Below are 19,588 nucleotides of genomic sequence, written 5' to 3'. Positions count from 1 at the left end.
AAATAGCGACAGGCCTGAGATTCCCACGCGTCATACAGAAAAATGCTACATAAAAGCAGATTAAAAAACTGTGAAATGACAACGTACGAGCACAACCCCACAGCCATGATGTAGAACAAATGACCATTGTCCCACATCAGATTGACATCTCCTCACAAACAGCCACTATGTACATTGACATGCATTCAGTATGTAAACCTTGCCAATGCGAAAACATACATGGAACACACTGTGAAACTGCATCTCCTCTTCACACTGCAGAGGGACAATCAACACCCCCTGGACACAGACGTGCCATGTCAATGATCAAACAATCATGAAAGCATGGACTAATGGAGGGGCAGTGACTCCCCCTTACGTACATGTTGCCCATGTCGTGGGACGTGAGTCACAGGGTGCATCCCTGCATCATGGCGGCACATATCAAAACCCAAAAGAAGCCCTGTTGGAATGAAGTGGGACACATGTGAAACGCCAAAGAGTGGGATACCATACCAACTGTGACTCACAGAACTGGAAGTTCGAATACGTGACACGCTAAACAGCCTCACTGCACAGAGATGATACACCCACCTTCCATTACCAAACCCCAAAATTGAAAGCACTACATGTCGCATCCACACTTGTCTGAGTGAAGTGCCTGTACAGATGAGTGACTTGAACGCAGGGAATGTGTCTTGGAATGCATTTATTTGCACATGCTGTACCTGTGGTCATTCATCGTACTGCCCCATGATTGCTAAGGAACGTCACAATGTGAGGTCAACTTGAGAAGAAATTGTCAATGATGGTGTTCCTATGGGTTATTCCTGCTGCGAGGTGTGCTCCACCTGCCTCATCTTCATCATCATCGTCCGGTGCATCGGGCACTCATATCCATGGGGCATTGCAGCATACACATATGTTGTGCAACACACAACATGCAACGATCACCTTGCACACCATGTCTGGGCTGTCTAGGAGCCTTCCACCTGTGACATCCAGGCACCTGAAATGTGACTTAAACACACCAAATGTGCGTTACACGATGCCCCTGGTGCGTTTGTGGGCCAAATTGTACTGCCTCTGGGCCTGTGTGTTCGAGGCTCAGAGGGGTGTCATCATCCAAGTGCAGAGTGCACATCCTTGGTCACCTGCATCACTTGCACCCCTACGGCACACCATTGTCATGTTTGTCTGCGCACGTCCACAAGCCTGACTAAGACACAGTGATGATGTGCGCTGAAGGTGGCTGGCCACGTGTGTGTAGGCTCATTGTAAGCACAGGGCTGACACAGATGTAGAGCACCTGCCTGGCTGAACTCACCATGCATGTGAGGGTAGACATGTGGTTCATGCTGTGCTAATAGAGACACACACAACAGTTTGCATGTGTGATCCCTGACCCCGAGCGGGCATGTCCTCCCTCATGTACCCGTTCAGCAGAGCCCCACTCTGCAGGTATGCCACATGGCAACATTGAGCATAGCGGGACGGGTGGCGAAGACACTACAACAGAGACACACACATTTGTTTCTTCCTTGGCGAGGCCTAAACTAAAGCACACCCAGATCCACATGTGGAGGAGCCACACGCCTGCCCACTCCGCTTACCCTCACAGGGAGGTTTCATGTCCCAGGTCTACCCCACTGCCTGCCGTGACATTGTTGCGCCCGCTGTACACAGCACAATGTAATATGGTATGGCCCGGGCCCTCAGCATACATAATGACCACACAGACACACTGAGTGAGTTTGTGGAACTGGCTACGGGCACGTGAGCCCGGCCCCCTTTACTGCAAGGGTCACATGTTCAGTGACGCCTGTGCTGGATGGGTGTTGGGTAGTGTAAGCCACACCTCAGGAGTTGGCTGGTGCTGGCAACAACCACAACAATGATCAGACACTCAGCAGTACAAGATTCAACCAGCAAGGGTCCATGACTTGAGCTGCACAGGGTGAGTGGCCCCGGATGCACTGCGGTTCGGCACAGGTACACCGCCACAGGACAGTGACTTGCGCTGCACTGAGGTAGGGCCATGCCAGCTGAGTGGGTCCTAGTCGATGTTCAAGGTGAATGTCGCAAAGGGTTGCAAGGGACAGTGGAAGGTGTTCTTCCAGGGCATGATGCAGAGGGCAGAAGCAAGCCGAAACAGGCTAATGGTGGAGTTGAATGCTACAGACTCCTCTTTAACACCATGTCAGTATCAGCCACATGATGATGAGGACAACCCCCAGCCCATGGACTCAGACACCACCAAAGTTCAACCACAGAATTTTGGGGCACATACTTAGTGGCACCAGAGCTGAAAGGGGATGCAGTCTGTGATGAGGCCTGTACAATGACATAAACTCTGCCATGAAGAGAGCAAGACTCAGTTCCAAATGTGTGACCTACTCCACCGGAGTGTGTGCCGGAGGCAGCGGTCAGCAGTGGCTCACAGCCACATGTTATTGGCTTGGGATGCACAGAGTTAGTGGCACCAGTGCAGTTGTTGATAGTGTCCCATCACCTCCGTAATGGAGAGCCTTTTCTCCTCCGGACTGATGCGTGTCTTCCTCTTACTCCTCTCCTTGCGCACTGTGACATGAACACTGCCATGAAGAAATCAAGACTCAGTTCCAAATGTGTGACCTAGTTGACCGCAGTGTAGGCCAGAGGCAGCAGTCAGCGCGGGTCAACCGCTGTCCAGCCATCTCCTTCTGGATCTCTAACACACGACATTGGAATGGCATGTGGAGAAGATTTGTGGCTGACGGAGTTAGTGGCACCAGAGCTGAGTAAGTGTGCAGCCTGCAACAATGCTGTGTCTTGCCTGTTATGGACTGCATTGAATTGGTGTGAGGCCTGCAGGACCGCAGTGTAGGCCGAAAGCCGAAGTCAGCAAGAGCTCACAGACTTGTGTGGTTGGAATGTTATGCACAGAATTGGTGGCACCACATCGAAGGGAGTATAGTGATATGAACTCTGCCATGAAATTAGTACTCAGTTCCAAATTTGTGACCTACTAGTCCGCTGTGTCAGCTGGTGGAGTACGTCAATGAGAAAGGAGTACTACGGGCCTGTGTCTCGGAGGCTGTGATGGTCTGAGGAGGCTGCCAAGGTAGGGGGCGTCGGGCTTGGAGCTTGCAGCGGCACATGGTGGGCCCTCGGTGACACACGTCGGTGTCGGCAGGTGAGCAGTGATGCCTGGATGCGCAGGGGTGGGCAAGACGGCTTCAGGGACCAGCGGGCCAGGGTGCAGCAGGCGCACAGGATCGCAGGCACCACTGCTCATGGCATCAGCCTCATGGCGGGGTGAGAGGCGCCGCTCTGGCAGACATGTTGTCCATTCCGGAACAGAACCACAACCAGCGTAACATGCTTTTTATTCACACCCCTATGCTAGCTTAGCATACGCCGGGCCAGCCCAATTCGCACACGCTTACAGGAGTGATGTAACAAGCTAAATTTCCGTGATCTCCCCCACTGGCTGGAGTGACATGGTTATGTCCACTCTCCACTACACTCCATACACCAGCGGTGTATGTAGACATGGATATGTCTGTGGTCTGCATACTGCAGTCTGTCCAGCACATCCATGCCACACTTAGCATTGTGTACATTCACATTCATTGGTCACTTGCCTCCTTCGCACATGCCTGGATCCCACCTCTCCCCACATTCTGATAATGTGTGGCTGAGGTGCCATGCCATTGATGGCGGATGTACGTTGTTACAACGCTTGCTTTTACAACGCAGGTTTTTCAACGCAAGTCGTTACAACGACTTGCGTTGGGGGGAGCTGGATAGTGAATAGTTTAATTTACTATTCCAACTCCAGTCCCTGTGGATAGTAGGGAAGGTGTTGGATAGTAAATTAAACTATTACCTATCCTAGAACGCCCCCCAGCGCTATTCGTTATAATGACTTGCGTTGAAAAACCTGCGTTGTAAAGGCACTGCGTGGTAAAAGTTGCGTCGTAAAGGATGTTTCCCATTGATGGCTTAGGTACATGGCTCAGCCAGGTTCCCACAGTAAGTTGTGTTGTCGTGTATAGTGGGTGGGCATGTTGTTTTGCATGTTGTATGTGAGTTTGTGCCGTGTGCTTTCCCAGAGTTGTGAATTGCATGATTGTGGATTTGAGGTGTGTAGTGTGTTCATTTCGTACTTACCAACAAGCAGTGCATTTCAGTAGGTGCCAGCCTGGAAGCGCTGGTTGATGATGGACTGTTGGAAGATGTGGGAATCATGCACACTGCCTGGGTAGTTGGCGACGACGTTGGTGTAGAGTCCTAGGTGGTCCACTATTGCCTACACATTGATGGAATGCGTGTGCTTTCTGTTGCGGTAGTTGTGTGCAGTGTTGGCAGGGGGCACAAGTAGGACATGTGTGCAGTCAATTGCCTCCAACACATGCAAGAAGCCAGCTATGGCGTAGAAGCCTTGCTTGGTCTCCAGCTGTTCCTGCGCATCATGGGGCAAGTATAGGTACTGGGGTATCACACTGATGATGGCATCCGGGACAGGTTTGAGGAACTTTGATAGGGCTGACTGTAAGACTCCTCCAACCCTGGTGGTTGTTGATTGAAAGGTACCAGAGGCCAACAGGTGCAGCACAGCCAGCCGCTTTGTCTGAGGTGGGATGTTGGTTGTCCTCTGTGTTGGTACCATTAGCCTGTGAGAAGTGATGTTCAGGATGCGGAGGATGGTTGTCCTTTTGAGCCTGTAGTGTGCAATGACATTCTCTGGTGTTAAGTCTGTGAGCCTTGTGCGTTTTCTGAAGGTCCGCTGTCTGTGTCTGCGCTGCCTCTGTGGTGGTCCGGGAGGGTGGCGGGGGGGTTCTGGTGGGGTGGCATGCCTGGGGGTGGTGGCGGTGGGTGTAGTGTCCCTGTTGTGGCTCCGAGCTGCATGATCAGTAGCTCCATGGCTTCTGTTTGTCTTCAGGTGTGGCTCTGGGCTGGTCTCCCTTTTCTGGTGCAGGCTGTCGTCCGACTTTACACCAGTTCAGAGCAGGTGTTGATTTCCTGCTACTAAAAGCACCGTATCGCCTAATTTAGGTTCTTATCACCAATCTGGCTGGTCGTTGAGACTGTTGCGGAGTGGTGTTTCGCCTTTTGCCACGGGAACGCCTACTCTGCATCTCTTTAGCGATAGTTGCCGGGGTCATCTGTGGCAATGTTTTTTGCGGCTGCTATCGCAGGTAAACTGGTGATATAGGCTGCTATCACCAGCTTGTGAATGGGGTGATAGTTTTATCACCACTTTGGCTGCGATAAAGTGCCGATAACTCGGCGATGAATCCTTGAGAATATGCCCCATAGTTTGCCACAGACTCCTTACGGATGAACTTAGTATTGGTTACATTTGTAAAACATTTTATTCAATTTGCATGTATTTAATTTTTAATAATAAAGCATAATATACAAGCACAATAAATTCCATGTTTACAGCTGATAAATATGTGAAAGATTTTGCCCAACTATAACAAGCATTTCCAAAACCAATATGTGTGACCTTGGAAGGCTAGTGTGATGGCTATTTTTTATTGGAAGAAGATGCCACAAAAAGAAAATGAAAGTAAAAAAAGAAAGGCTGCCACTGCCTAAATGTGGTGACCATATGCTTGCAATAAAAAGTTTAAAGTTCAAAAAAGAGTTTTAAAAAAAGTTCTATTAATTTTTTAATGGACTTTCTATCTAAATAAAAAGTCATTTTTTGTATTTTATACACATCACAAGAAAAGATGAATCTTATTGGTGCAAAGCAGATGCACTATTGGATATGAAGTACAGCAAGGGAAAGACATATTTGAAACACATAAGGCTCACCAAAAAATATAAAAAAGATAAATAATGGAAAGAAAAAAGCATTGGAAAGTATTGGCCACCTGCCCTGGCATTGAAGTGCACCTCTTTTCAGGAATATGTGCATACGTTATCAGTCAAATACCATCACACAGTGCAAAAGAGCTAATGGCTAAAGTGAACTCCCTCAATGCTCCATGCTGTTTGCTGTAATGAGAGGATGAAATATGTGAATGATAGTTCAACAGACCAGTGGAAGAAGATGGCTGACTCAAAAAACACTTTATGTATATGTATGGATTTGTATTGATTATTTTTTTGAATACATGATGTGGGTGAGGCAACTAAAGCTCTCTTCAAGGTCAGACCTAAAAGAGCATTATTCTTGAAAACCACTTGGAAGCAAATAGGAATGAAAATAAAAGTGGAGAACCTATTTCTATTTAATAAAATGTTTTGAAAGGTCCTTTTCATATTTTTTGTTTTTTTAGCTTTAGCAAAATACATGCAACAATACAACAATATACGATCTTAAAAAGTTCAAGTGGTACCTATCTATTACACAAATAAGAAGGCAGAACAAAGCAACAGCCCATAGTGCTTGTCTGAACAGCATAGCAATATTTTTTTAACTGAGGTAGTTCAGAGGCGTTCCTGCTATACATAACTACCATTGCATTGTTTTCCGGTAAAAAATGGTCACACACCCCCTTTTGGACCGTGCAGCATTTCAGAATAGCAAAACTCACTACAGCAGAAGCTACTACCAGGGTCCAGGGCAGGTTTAGATGGAACTGGTTAGCTGAGATATTCAGGAAGAGGACTTATAGCAGCTTGATGTGTTCCTGTATCTTAACATGAGGTCAGAGAACAGTTCCAGCAGTTCAGGTCTCCTCACAGATCTCAACATGAAATGCAGTCCTACTTCTGTCTTCCACAGGTCCAGTAAAGTTATGAAAAGGCAGCCCTGGGGTGCTACATTTATGCCTGGCAATAGCCTGTGGGTGGGGTTACCACTGGCCCTTCACTAACTTAATATGGCTTGCCAATGGCCTTTTGACTTTGGCACAGAGCCATTATATGGGTCATTTACCTTCCCCTGGAAATCTACAGCAGGTATTTGCCAATATTTGAGGTGACTTAGCCATCTTTTTGAAGGTGCAATATATGTTATACTTGGCAATCAAACTGCAAACGTTTTAGATTTGCCAAATTTAGGGCTCTATTTAAAAGTAAACATTTTTCAGCCCTCACTACTATAGAGAGATCTATCACCAGCTACTCTTGATATTTAGCTATCATAGGGTTATATAACACACTGTTCACATTCAAGATGTAAATCGATTTACTGGAATAAGCTACATTTGTAACAGGTATGAACAGATGCAATGATGCTGAATTAACCAAAAAACAGTCACACCTGCCCTCAGACTTTACGCAATATTATTATGTTATGCAACATCTCTAAAGTTAATTCAATTTTGTCGATTCTGGACCATGGGTCAGAAGTACGTTCATTCTTATCTAAGTCATACGCCCCAGGCCTTGGAAATATATGAACTGTTGAGCAGCTCACAGTAAAATTCCTCTTTTTGCCACTGCTAAAGATATCCGGTCTCATTGTCCCCAATTCAGCCAACACTGTGCCTGTACCCGACCCTCTGCCAGAGGGACTTATGGTAGGTAGGTGAATGTCTTTTGATAGCAAGATCTTTGTGCCTGCAGCACCTTCCATTACTACAATGTTGAGATATTGTTGCACCTCTCACTTTAGATGTCCATGTTCCGCTGGAACGTGCATTGAAAAAAATTGGGTTTTCATGGTGTTAGACTCACTTTTGAGTTACTTCACTTAGATCTTCCGGCTTACTACTAATGAGTATCACACTCTTCGAATGTCAGGCTTTGTTAAGTGCTCCCTTTATTGCATTTCATAGTGTTCTCCCTGAATGACATCTGATGGTCGAGGGCTCAAGGGTTTTTCTCTGCACCCAAATTCCTCCCTTTGAGAAACTCTATTTCCTCCTTCAAGGACATATCAGATTTTATTTTGTACCCTGTTCCATGGAGCTGTTTCAAAGTAGATTTGAATAATGCCTCACCCTGCCTGAGAATAACCTAAAAAATATCAGCTGAATCAGAGCCACTGCCATAGGGATATGTGTGGGCTTCAGACTTAGGGATACAAATACCACTTTTAACCACACAGAATGCTTCTCATTCTCTTCAGGAGGCAATGTGACTGTCTGCTGCAATGCAGTAGACAATGAACAATCTATCAAGTAGCATGGGGCTGGAGCCAGTTCACCCTATCCCCACTTTTTCTATTTCTGATCCCTTGGCTCCATCTCCACTCCTCAACACAACACCAGCGTCTCATCCTCTCTTGGGAACCGACCATTAGGTACAGGTTCCCCAGGGTATTTGACCACTCCTCTCTGGCTTAATTCCTCACCAACAAAGATATCTACTCACACTGGGGCTGACAGTACAGCCTAGCAGTGCTGCATGCACAGGCAGCCACCATCTCTTCTGTCTGAGGAGGCATTCCAACCCATGATGAAAATGGGGGATTCAGGAAAACTAAAGATAGTGAGCCTTGAGATCCACATGTCTGCAAAGGAGGGGCACTACTGCTGCTCCCAGCCATCATATTGAAATCTATCACTACCTCAAGCACCTGACATTGGGTAGCAGATTTGACAGGAGGAATTGCCATCATTGAGCCGAGCTAGCTCTGACCCATTCTGATTTTAAAACCTTATATTGGATAGTCTCTGCCAATATTAGGTGAAAAATTAGAGTTTTGTGTATCAGAATGTCTACACATATTATCCAATATTTTCCATTAACTATGTGTAACTAACATCTGCAAGAAAAGCCTTGGGGAGTTGCGTCCCAAAACAAAGCTGCATATCATACATTGAAGACAGGTTAAGAAATTCCTACAAAAATAATTTTGTCAGCGCGGAAATGCGTTGCATTGAGTTAGGTAACAATAAACATTTAGACAACATCTTGATTTAAAGTTAATTCAGCCTGAGCAACTGAATGTGCCCCTTCTCTACAATTCTAATACATTTTGATTAAATAGTCTAAAAAAAGTGCCGTTGACATAAGTAAGAAATTGGAGTACTAATTGAGGGGGGTAAGAACCAAACTCAAATAATAATCAAACTCCATGCCAGGGAGAACCTCCAAAGTGATTAACTACACATGTGCTAACTCTTTGGTAGCTTGGCACAAATGAGCCAGGTTTAACTTAGGGACAATGTGTACCGTTTGTATGCAGTACTCAAAGAGTAATTAAGCGAAAACACAATACAAACAAAACAACATAAAATCCAGTAAGTAGAACCAGAGATAAAAATAAATACATTTGAATAAAAAATAGCATAAAAAAGCATAAAGCCCCAGTTGTGGCTATCTGGTAATCCTATACCAGGTCAAAGCCAACAGTTAAGGCAGACGGCAATGGAGGACGGATACAGGGTCCAGGTTTGTCTGGATAGGGAGTATTACAGAAAAATGGAGAAAAGGTGGTTGCCAACACATCATCAGTAGGGCAAGTACCAAGCTGGATCCAAAGTGGGGCTCAACAATGGCAGGTTGCTAGTGTGGTTGTCACCGAAGGCGGGAAAGCTCTGAGACGGAGAAGTGCAATATCTGTGCCCAGAAAGGCAGTGATGTTGACGGGATGCTGCTCAGCATCAGTCCTGATATAGCCCTCTGCATTCAGACTTAGAATCTTTGCTGGAAGTCAGGTGTCGGACAGTGGGGGGGAACAAGCAAGTTGAGGCCAACTGGCAATTAGACACCAACAGCTGTGGGTCAACGATGATTCCGGTCTCCAATGGTTCTACTGGCAGAAAATTGGAAAAAGGTTTCTAAATCCAATGTCCTGAAGTTTGGAAATGGAGGAGTACATACTAACACCAGCCAAGGGTCCAGAACTTGGGGAGCACAACTTGGGTGTAGGACTGACTCCAAAAGTGGCCAGTAGCAGGGTCCAGGGCAGGTATAGTTGGTACTGTTTAGCAGGAGAGTGGTAGGCAAAGACCGCTGGAAGTTTGTTGTGTCCCTGTTTCTCACAATGGAAGTCAGCCAACTGAACCGTGGAGTACCTTCCTAAGTCCTGGATTCAAGGCGAGCATGTCCAATCTTCCTTCAGGTTTCAGACATCAGGGGAGTCCTTCTGCTGATCTTCACAGGTCAAAGATAGTTCTGGGAAGAGGCCTGTAGTGTCCTTGTTTATGACCAGGGCCATCCTGTGGTTGGAGGACAATACATTGTATATCTCCTAAACCAGTTTGGGTCAGTTCCTCTAGCCCCACTGGGTTTTGAGCCATTCTAAGTAGAGAGACAAAGGGGAGGCATGCCTAGGTATGAGCTCCGTCTGCCAGTTAAATAGTAGGCATCCTTTAAACCTCAGAAAAGGACTGGACATAGCCCCTCAGACCATCCTGTTAGGTGAGGTTTTGGACTTTTCTGCAGGGTCAACCCTGCAGAAAAGCAGGAGAAGCCCAGACTGACAACTGAGGTTTATTTCACTTCATCGCCAGAGGGAAGTTGTTGATAACATTATGTGGGGCACTACCGGCCTGAGTTGGTGTTTCCTGAGTGTTGGTGCATTTTAGGAATTATATGATTAGTGTATATTTGGACACTACTAACAAGACAGATCCGTTGCGTCATGGAACCCTGGCTTATGTTCATCATTTTTGCCTTGAAAAAGTCTGAATACTGATGTGTACATATGAAACACGTGTTGGCTTCAAAAACTGCTGGAAATTTGTCTTACATGAATAAATGATTTTTTTCAATGGATATGATTAGGGGATGGTCTTTGAAAACCTACATGTGATCAGAATAAAATATACTCGCCTACGGACTTCAAAAACGAAATACATTTTATTGGGACATATATACATGGATATATGCTTTTGTTGAATTTATTGTGACTAGTAAGGGTGTGCTACAACTGTGTTTCTAGAGATAGTCAGATTCTGGGCCGGAAGATCAAGAGGTTAACTTTCATAGTCCTTGGAGCAGCTCTCAGGTTCAGCTTTAAGGGTAAAGTAAGAGGCTCATCTCTATCATACTTCACTAAATAGATAGGAAACCTTCCAGCCAGCAGGTAGTCTTGAATCCACCTCTGTTATCAGATCAAACAACAGGCGAGCTACTTAAATTTCATTTGCCTGGAGTTTTTGAGTAGTGTATACAGGGGGGAACACTGAATAGTCTGTTGGAATATTCCAAGTAGAATATAACCATTGTGAGCATTATGGAATGCAGGTTTGGGCATTGCACTTACTCTGGGGTAAATGTTAGATCCCTAATAAAAGAACACTCCCAAAGTGTGTGTTTTGTCAATGGGAGTTGTGGGGCGGTGGGAGGTCCAAGTTCCTCTTGCTAAGATAGAGAGAAGGGAATATGATTGACATTGCCCAGGAGTAGGATTTAAATGTTGTCATCACTTAGGTCATCACTTAGGTAGAGCCAACGTGTTTTTTGTATTGGTATTTCTTCAAAAATAGTAGCCTCAATGTATCCCTTGGTTTCCTCTATAGTTGATACATTATAATTGAAGAACAAATGTAGTGCGAGTAAGGATTGTTGGTGTTTCACAGTTTCAACGTTATGGGTTTTAAATCCCAGACCAGAATTTCAATAAAGAAGTGAGCGAGGTTGTCCTTGCATGTTTGCATCCTGTTGTTTAAGTTGTATGTGTCCATGTTTATATGTGTACCTTCATTATCGGACGCCTGTTACATTGTTAAGAAATGCTTTAACAGCCAGGGACCATGTTTGTGCTGTATATAATAAATAAATAAACAAATTAATTAATTAACAAACAAACGACCCTGAACCCATAGGGATGGTTCAGGATGAGAGTGAAGAGGGTCGTCAGCCAAAGCATTGTTAAAGGAAGACTCATAAAATGTTTCAATAACACATTGGGTTCTAATGGTACATTTTATAGTACAATGTCCTCATGGATTTGTATAAAATGTCACAGGGTTTCTAGACAATTCAGATAATTTCTGTATACAATTTAACATTGCCTCCTGTGATAATTTTCAATTTGAATATTTGCTTTAACATACAACTTTTAGTGGTTAGCTTATTCAAATTAGTTTTTCATCCATATTATACTTTCAAAGGGGTAGGTTTGAAAATGGAAGGTTATATAGATCACACAAATTGTGATCTTAGGGAGCAGTGTTATCACTCATGGTATAAGAATCTTAAAGGCTTAGCAGCGCCTTACGTGTTCAAACTGCAGATTTATTATTCTGGTTATGCTGAAGTTACACGCTCAAAGTGTCAGGCAATAGTCTTGGAAATAATGATAAGGAAATCAAAATAAATGATTTAGGTAGATCATTAAAGGAATCCCTATGAGTCAAAAAATGGCAATCACAGAAACAACTAAATGTCCTCTGGTACTATAAATATTTTGCCATGGCATTATCAACATATGCCCCCATCTCGGAATGAACTGCTACTCAAAAATGAACTTTAAGTATGTTTTGTAAAGACAATTTATTCGTTTCCGAATGTCAGCTTGTCAGTTTCTGATACAGCCATTTGGTGTCCAAATACCAGCATTTCATTTTTAACAATTCCACCCTTCCTGTCAGGCTCACAGGCTTATATGTCGTGTTATGCTAATGTCAACCATCATACGCCGGAGACAGCCTTGTGAAGAGTCTCATATTTCTGTGTACAGTCGCATAAGCCCGTGGTCCCGTATCTTGTGAAAGAGACAGCTTCACAACTCATGTATATTTTTACATGCTGGCAGAAAATCCAATATTCCTATGTTCCAGCATCAAATGACAGCTTAAGGCTTAAAGTTCAAGTACAGTCAGATATTTTCATGCATCATCTAACATGGCAACATTCCCTCCTGTTGTTAGCACTAATAATATATCTGACGCCATATTACAAACAGTGCCCCTATGGCACGATAGGCGTGTGCACCCTCTCTAAATTCCAGGGCACTTAGTATTACAGAAGGGGACACAGACGCTTGTACGACCCCTTCTCTAGTACAAGTAGAGTTGGCGCACATATAGGGCTGGCGCTATCTTGGCGACATGGCCACATGAAAATGAGGGAAACATTTTGCCTCTGTGCCAGTGACATAATATAGATACAAACACAGATGCAATCAGGAGGTGCACTGACTTTCTGCCACAAAGAAGTGCCGCACAGTCAGTGGGTCTCCAAAGGCATCCTCTGAAAGGAGGAAAGAAACACCATGGACCCTCTAGATATTGCTCAGTCACTCTCTGCCCCACCTGCAGGGTAATCTCAGTCACCCTTTGTAAAAGTGGCACCTGCACTGTAAAAAATGGAGTGAAAGCTTGAAAGAGACGCTCTGCCTGAACACAGCTGCAAGTTTACAGCGGCCCTCAAAGCAGTACATTATAAGTAATGCAGCTTAAGTATAATGCAGCCCCTTTCACATAAGGGAGAGATCAGCATTGAACAGTATGCCCAGGTTCTTAAAGTAGGAAATGGCTGGGTGTAGGACCTAGCCTTAGGTCAGATGTGTTTGGCCATACATCAGAACCAGCACCAACAATCATCTTCTTCATTTTGAGGTGACCAGATAAGGCCTGCTGCTTGGAATTTATTTGCCAATGGTTGTGAAAAGGACCAAGATTTGTTCTTGTTTCAAGAAAGGAAAGCTGAAGTTCAAAAACAGAAAGCATGGCCCCACTCTCAAATGAAAGCTAGAGCTACAACTCGAAAAAAGCCATAGGACAAGAGGAATAAACTTGCCGGAAAATCCTTGTGACTAGCCATGCTGATGGGATAGGTCGAGAGAATAAGAGTGCTGGGTTGTTGAGTTCATTGATACTTGGGAAATGCAGTTGCACTTTTTAAGTTTAGGAAATTCTTCCCAGAAGTCTCTACATGAATGAAGTGCTAGAAAGTAAATCTCACAAGACTTTATTGACATAATATGTAGTAAAGTAAGTGTTTCATGTGGAAGTGTATTTCACGTTGCCTATATTTCTTGATCTTTTGGTGTAGGATAATTTTTTTGTGGCTTTTATTTCAAAGTTTCTAGGCACTATTAGCCTATTATTCAAGATTTGATGCATGAAACACATTGATAAATTGTTTGCATGGAGCATAAAGTAATTCAGGGCCTTTGCAAACATTCTTTATACACCAAGTAAAGAACTGAATTCTTTACTTGGTGACTTGTGCCAGGATTGTACTCTTCAATCTTTTAAACAACCCTCTAGATTCATTTAAATTAAATTTGCTTGGAAAGCTGAGCGCTCAAGTTTTCCAGTGCCAGTATCTGAGAAGCTGATCAATTTTAGGTATTCTCTTGGAATGCTGAGATTTGTAGTCTTGGTTTTGTAATATGTTAAACGGGACTAGACATCCCTGGACGCCTTGAAAAAACCTGGCCTAGCTGAGAGACGAGAGAGCTCTGGAAAGACTTTTACATGCTGGATGATTTGTGGGTCCTCTGTAAGTGAAGACAGCTCTAGGTTCCTCTAAGCTCTTTCCCAAAAGGAGAATGAAACTCCTAAGGAATCATGGCCTACGTGCTCTCACGATCAACATCTAGTAGATAAGTTGAGGTGGCAATATCCCCACCTATCACCATTTCATAATGTGGAAGTTCATATCCAGCCATAGTGTAAGGATGAGATGGCAGCATGGGTTACATTCCGGTTCCCTAATCATTTCTATCAAACCAATGAAACCAGGACTTCTGCTCTAGGTCATATCAAGAGCTTTTTAAGGCCGTACAGGGGCATGAATTATCAAATTATCATCATGGACTTCACGAACTGCAGACAGGTGATTTACAATTTTCTCAGAACGGAAAAAAGTAGTTACAAAAAGCAGCATTAGTAGCATAAGTTGCATGTCAGAAAATCATTTACAAAATAATGTCTGCCATAAATATTATGAGTAAGAGTCGAGCACACTCTTAGCCACAATCATATGTACTTCAGTTATACTGAACCCATATGTTATGTTCATTCTATATAGGCATCAAGACCATCAACAAAAGAGAGGAAGTGGTCAGCCTGAGTTAAATCAATAGGCATAAAATCTCTGGTATGTATCAACAGGCCTTGTTATAAATAGACTCTAGATCTATGGAAAATTATCTAGATCATATGGTACCATCTATATGTATCCTACAGGCACGGCAATTGATAAAACATCGGCAGTGCACATTTAAAGACGCTCCTGTATGAAAGAAGACACCATTGATCACGTGTCACATCTGAATTTTAATAGTAAGTGCTGTCTATAAGATGCGAATCAAACAGACATTTACAAATATAAGCCCGCCAATTAATTTAATGCTGTTGTGATTCTAGAACTTCCCTGGCCCGTAATTGGAGAGGCTCTTACTACAAAGTATATTAGTAAAGATTAAATTGTGCGGATAATTTAACAGAAGGACATCAATCCTGCCAATATAAGTAAGGATAGCAGTAGTAAAGGCTGATACCCTTAATCCCCATTCATGACCGGAAAAGTGACAGGTCCCCCCCAGGGCCCCCCAGCCCCCCTCAGTGTGGCAGGAAAAAGTGTATGGTTTGCCCGGAAAAGTTTGGCAGGAAAAAGTGGTTTGTCCGGAAAAGTAGCCATGCATGGCTGCATGTCCTTAAATGTAGCAGGCCTCAAGCCCTTGGAAATACAAAGGGGTGCAGCATGGGGGTCCTCAAGGGGCGTGCAGGGGCGGTGTTTCTTTTGGAGTCCTCGGCGAACCATAGTCCTATGACGCGTTTATGACATAGTTGTGGAGTAGAGGGTACGCCCTTTTTGGGGGCCTGTTTAGGATGCATATAAGGCCTCCTTAGGAGTATCGTGCGGCAACCGGAATCCTGAATACGCCGCAGTTCCCACAGCAAGAAAAAAGAAAAAGGAATGAAGCGATACAACCCCGCCGTGAAAGGCCCTATGTGGGGTGGGTCCCAGACCACTATCAATAGATATTACAGCTGTTTGCCACCCCGGATGGTGGATGAGAATGCTCAACAAGAATCATCTGGGGCTCAAGGCGGCGACGTTACTGGCTTTGACGCTGACCTGCGGCGGAGTATGGAAACCCCTCGGCCCAAGGCTTGCGACTGTTGTATATCCCCTATTAAGGGCGATAGCAGTGGGAGTGAAGACTCTTGTAATGACAGCGCGTCTGAGGGTTTCGAATTTGTGGAGTTGGACAGCTTGGGAGCTCCGGTAGTTCTGCCTGTCACCCCCATCTATGAAGACCTTGGTTTTCAGGAGGATACGAATCCCGAGAAGGACGTCGTGCCGCCGTCGGGTACACCGGTCGAAGATGCTGGGTTTTCGGAGGACATTAGCGACTCTCAGGATTTCAGAGCGGCCGCCGAGGGATGCGCCTACGGCATAACCGCTGTAAAAAAAGAGGTAGAACATCCAAAAACACCCGTCTATGAAGACATGGATCTTCGTGAGCAGCCGTCTGATGAGAAGGTCGTTCTGCAACAACCCGGCACAAGCGTCGAAGATGATGGGGCTTCGCAAGACATTGGCGACTCTCAAGATTTCAGAGCGAGCGCAGAGAGCTGTGAAAATGCGGAGGTTAGTAAGAAAAATGTTATGCATCGTATGGTACGTAGTGTTGTATTTTATTTCTCCAGCTAAACTAATGATCCGTCAATCTTTCTTCTTTTACCCCCTAGGGCGTAACCCCAAAAAGAACTAAGGTCGGGGAGGCTCCTATAAAAACAGACAGCATGAATTTTTACTGTCTATGTTGTGCAAACCAGGCTGGAAGTTCCGCAAGTCAAAGTGCTGATGCTCCTGAGAAGCGGATCGTTGTCTCCAAGAGAGACGTTGTTGTAAAAGAAGTTATTGCATTAACTTACGACGATTTGAAGGCTGTTAAAGGTTTCGTAGTGGCAGTGGTGCAAACGTGTGTCAAACATGACTATTACGATCTTTGTTACGGACATAAGGCTGATGATCCCCAGCAGGACGCGCACGAGTGTCTGTCCGATGCATACCGAGACAGGGTAACCCGTTATATATGTAGTGCGTTAGACCCTCAACGTATGTATAAACTGCTAAGGGTAGTTTACTGGGTGTCGGATGAAAAGAAATATGTTCACCCTTCTATGGTTAAGATCATCACGGCGACACTCGAGGAAGCCCAACACGACCCCCATCCCGATTTAAAACTGCTGACTATGCGGGCTGTGTGTACGGTTAAGGATAGAAAGATGATAGAAGGATTCGTAGAAAGGCGGGTGTTTAAGCTGTATAAAAAAAATATAAGAATAAGGCCGCTGGCGCCTCGAAGACTATTTTAAATAAATAATGTCACACCTAAAGGACCCTGATAACGTGTTGTTAGAATGACTGTGGTAGTAGGATGTTACACCTCGAGGTGACTAGGGTTTAAGCAGTTCTTACGCCGTTTACTGTGAAAATGTAAAATACCATCTGTTTATGATTTGTTAAGATTCACTATTTTTTTAATAAAATGTCCTTACGCAGAACATGTGTCATTCAGTGGCTGGGGTGTAACTGTTGATATCATGCCTGGGGAGCGGTTAAGAAAACTTTATTACGATACTGGCGGGGTGGGCGGCTTGGGAAGCGCCGAAGCTCTGCATAGAAGGGCTGTAACTGAAAACAAGCATGTAACAAGAGCCCAGGTCAAGACGTGGCTTTCAGGAGAAGAGGCGTATTCCCTCCACAAACCAGCCAGAAGACGTTTTAAGAGACGCCCAACAATCGTTAATGCACAATTAGATTATCAATGGCAGGCTGATATCATAAGCCTTCAAGATATAGCAAAACATAACAACGGCGCCCAGTATATATTAACAGTCATAGACGTGTTGTCCAAGTACGCCTACGCAGAAGCGTTACACGATAAAAGTGGTACGAGTGTCACGGCCGCTTTTAAAGACATCTTCGCTAGGGGGCGAATTCCTCAAAAACTACAAACAGACGCCGGTAAAGAATTCTTAAACAAGACATTTCAGAAATTATTAAACCATCATGGTGTTCAACATTTTGTGACACACACGGAGGTAAATGCAAAAAACAACAAGTGATGGACTGAATGTGGATCAATGTCACACACTCCCCCAGTCAAAAGATCTGGGCCCAAATCCATCGTTTTTTTGCACTCCACACCACCCTGGGTCAGATAATGGCTTTATGCAAATCAGCTCTGACCCTGTTGCCCCATGGGAACAGTCCAGTCCGAACTACAACAGCCATATCTTTCCCAGACCGGAATCAAGCATCCGAGGACCGGACCGGTTTCGAGGTAACACCTCTCTTCAGCCCGGCTAGCTTGACTCCAAGTGGTGTGGAGTGCCTGGGACCCACGTCTGGGCATCCCCAGCGCACTTAGGGCGGCAATTGCAAAAAACAACAAGTGATGGACTGAATGTGGATCAATGTCACACACTCCCCCAGTCAAAAGATCTGGGCCCAAATCCATCGTTTTTTTGCACTCCACACCACCCTGGGTCAGATAATGGCTTTATGCAAATCAGCTCTGACCCTGTTGCCCCATGGGAACAGTCCAGTCCGAACTACAACAGCCATATCTTTCCCAGACCGGAATCAAGCATCCGAGGACCGGACCGGTTTCGAGGTAACACCTCTCTTCAGCCCGGCTAGCTTGACTCCAAGTGGTGTGGAGTGCCTGGGACCCACGTCTGGGCATCCCCAGCGCACTTAGGGCGGCAATTGCAAAAAACAACAAGTGATGGACTGAATGTGGATCAATGTCACACACTCCCCCAGTCAAAAGATCTGGGCCCAAATCCATCGTTTTTTTGCACTCCACACCACCCTGGGTCAGATAATGGCTTTATGCAAATCAGCTCTGACCCTGTTGCCCCATGGGAACAGTCCAGTCCGAACTACAACAGCCATATCTTTCCCAGACCGGAATCAAGCATCCGAGGACCGGACCGGTTTCGAGGTAACACCTCTCTTCAGCCCGGCTAGCTTGACTCCAAGTGGTGTGGAGTGCCTGGGACCCACGTCTGGGCATCCCCAGCGCACTTAGGGCGGCAATTGCAAAAAACAACAAGTGATGGACTGAATGTGGATCAATGTCACACACTCCCCCAGTCAAAAGATCTGGGCCCAAATCCATCGTTTTTTTGCACTCCACACCACCCTGGGTCAGATAATGGCTTTATGCAAATCAGCTCTGACCCTGTTGCCCCATGGGAACAGTCCAGTCCGAACTACAACAGCCATATCTTTCCCAGACCGGAATCAAGCATCCGAGGACCGGACCGGTTTCGAGGTAACACCTCTCTTCAGCCCGGCTAGCTTGACTCCAAGTGGTGTGGAGTGCCTGGGACCCACGTCTGGGCATCCCCAGCGCACTTAGGGCGGCAATTGCAAAAAACAACAAGTGATGGACTGAATGTGGATCAATGTCACACACTCCCCCAGTCAAAAGATCTGGGCCCAAATCCATCGTTTTTTTTCACTCCACACCACCCTGGGTCAGATAATGGCTTTATGCAAATCAGCTCTGACCCTGTTGCCCCATGGGAACAGTCCAGTCCGAACTACAACAGCCATATCTTTCCCAGACCGGAATCAAGCATCCGAGGACCGGACCGGTTTCGAGGTAACACCTCTCTTCAGCCCGGCTAGCTTGACTCCAAGTGGTGTGGAGTGCCTGGGACCCACGTCTGGGCATCCCCAGCGCACTTAGGATGCTTGATTCCGTTCTGGGAAGGACATGGCTTTTGTAGTTCGGACTGGACTGTTCCCATGGGGCAACAGGGTCAGAGCTGATTTGCATATCGCC

Source organism: Lissotriton helveticus, chromosome 5_1 (assembly GCF_964261635.1).
Source record: "Lissotriton helveticus chromosome 5_1, aLisHel1.1, whole genome shotgun sequence".
Classification (NCBI taxonomy): Eukaryota; Metazoa; Chordata; class Amphibia; order Caudata; family Salamandridae; genus Lissotriton; species Lissotriton helveticus.
Note: the sequence above shows the minus strand (reverse complement) of the source record.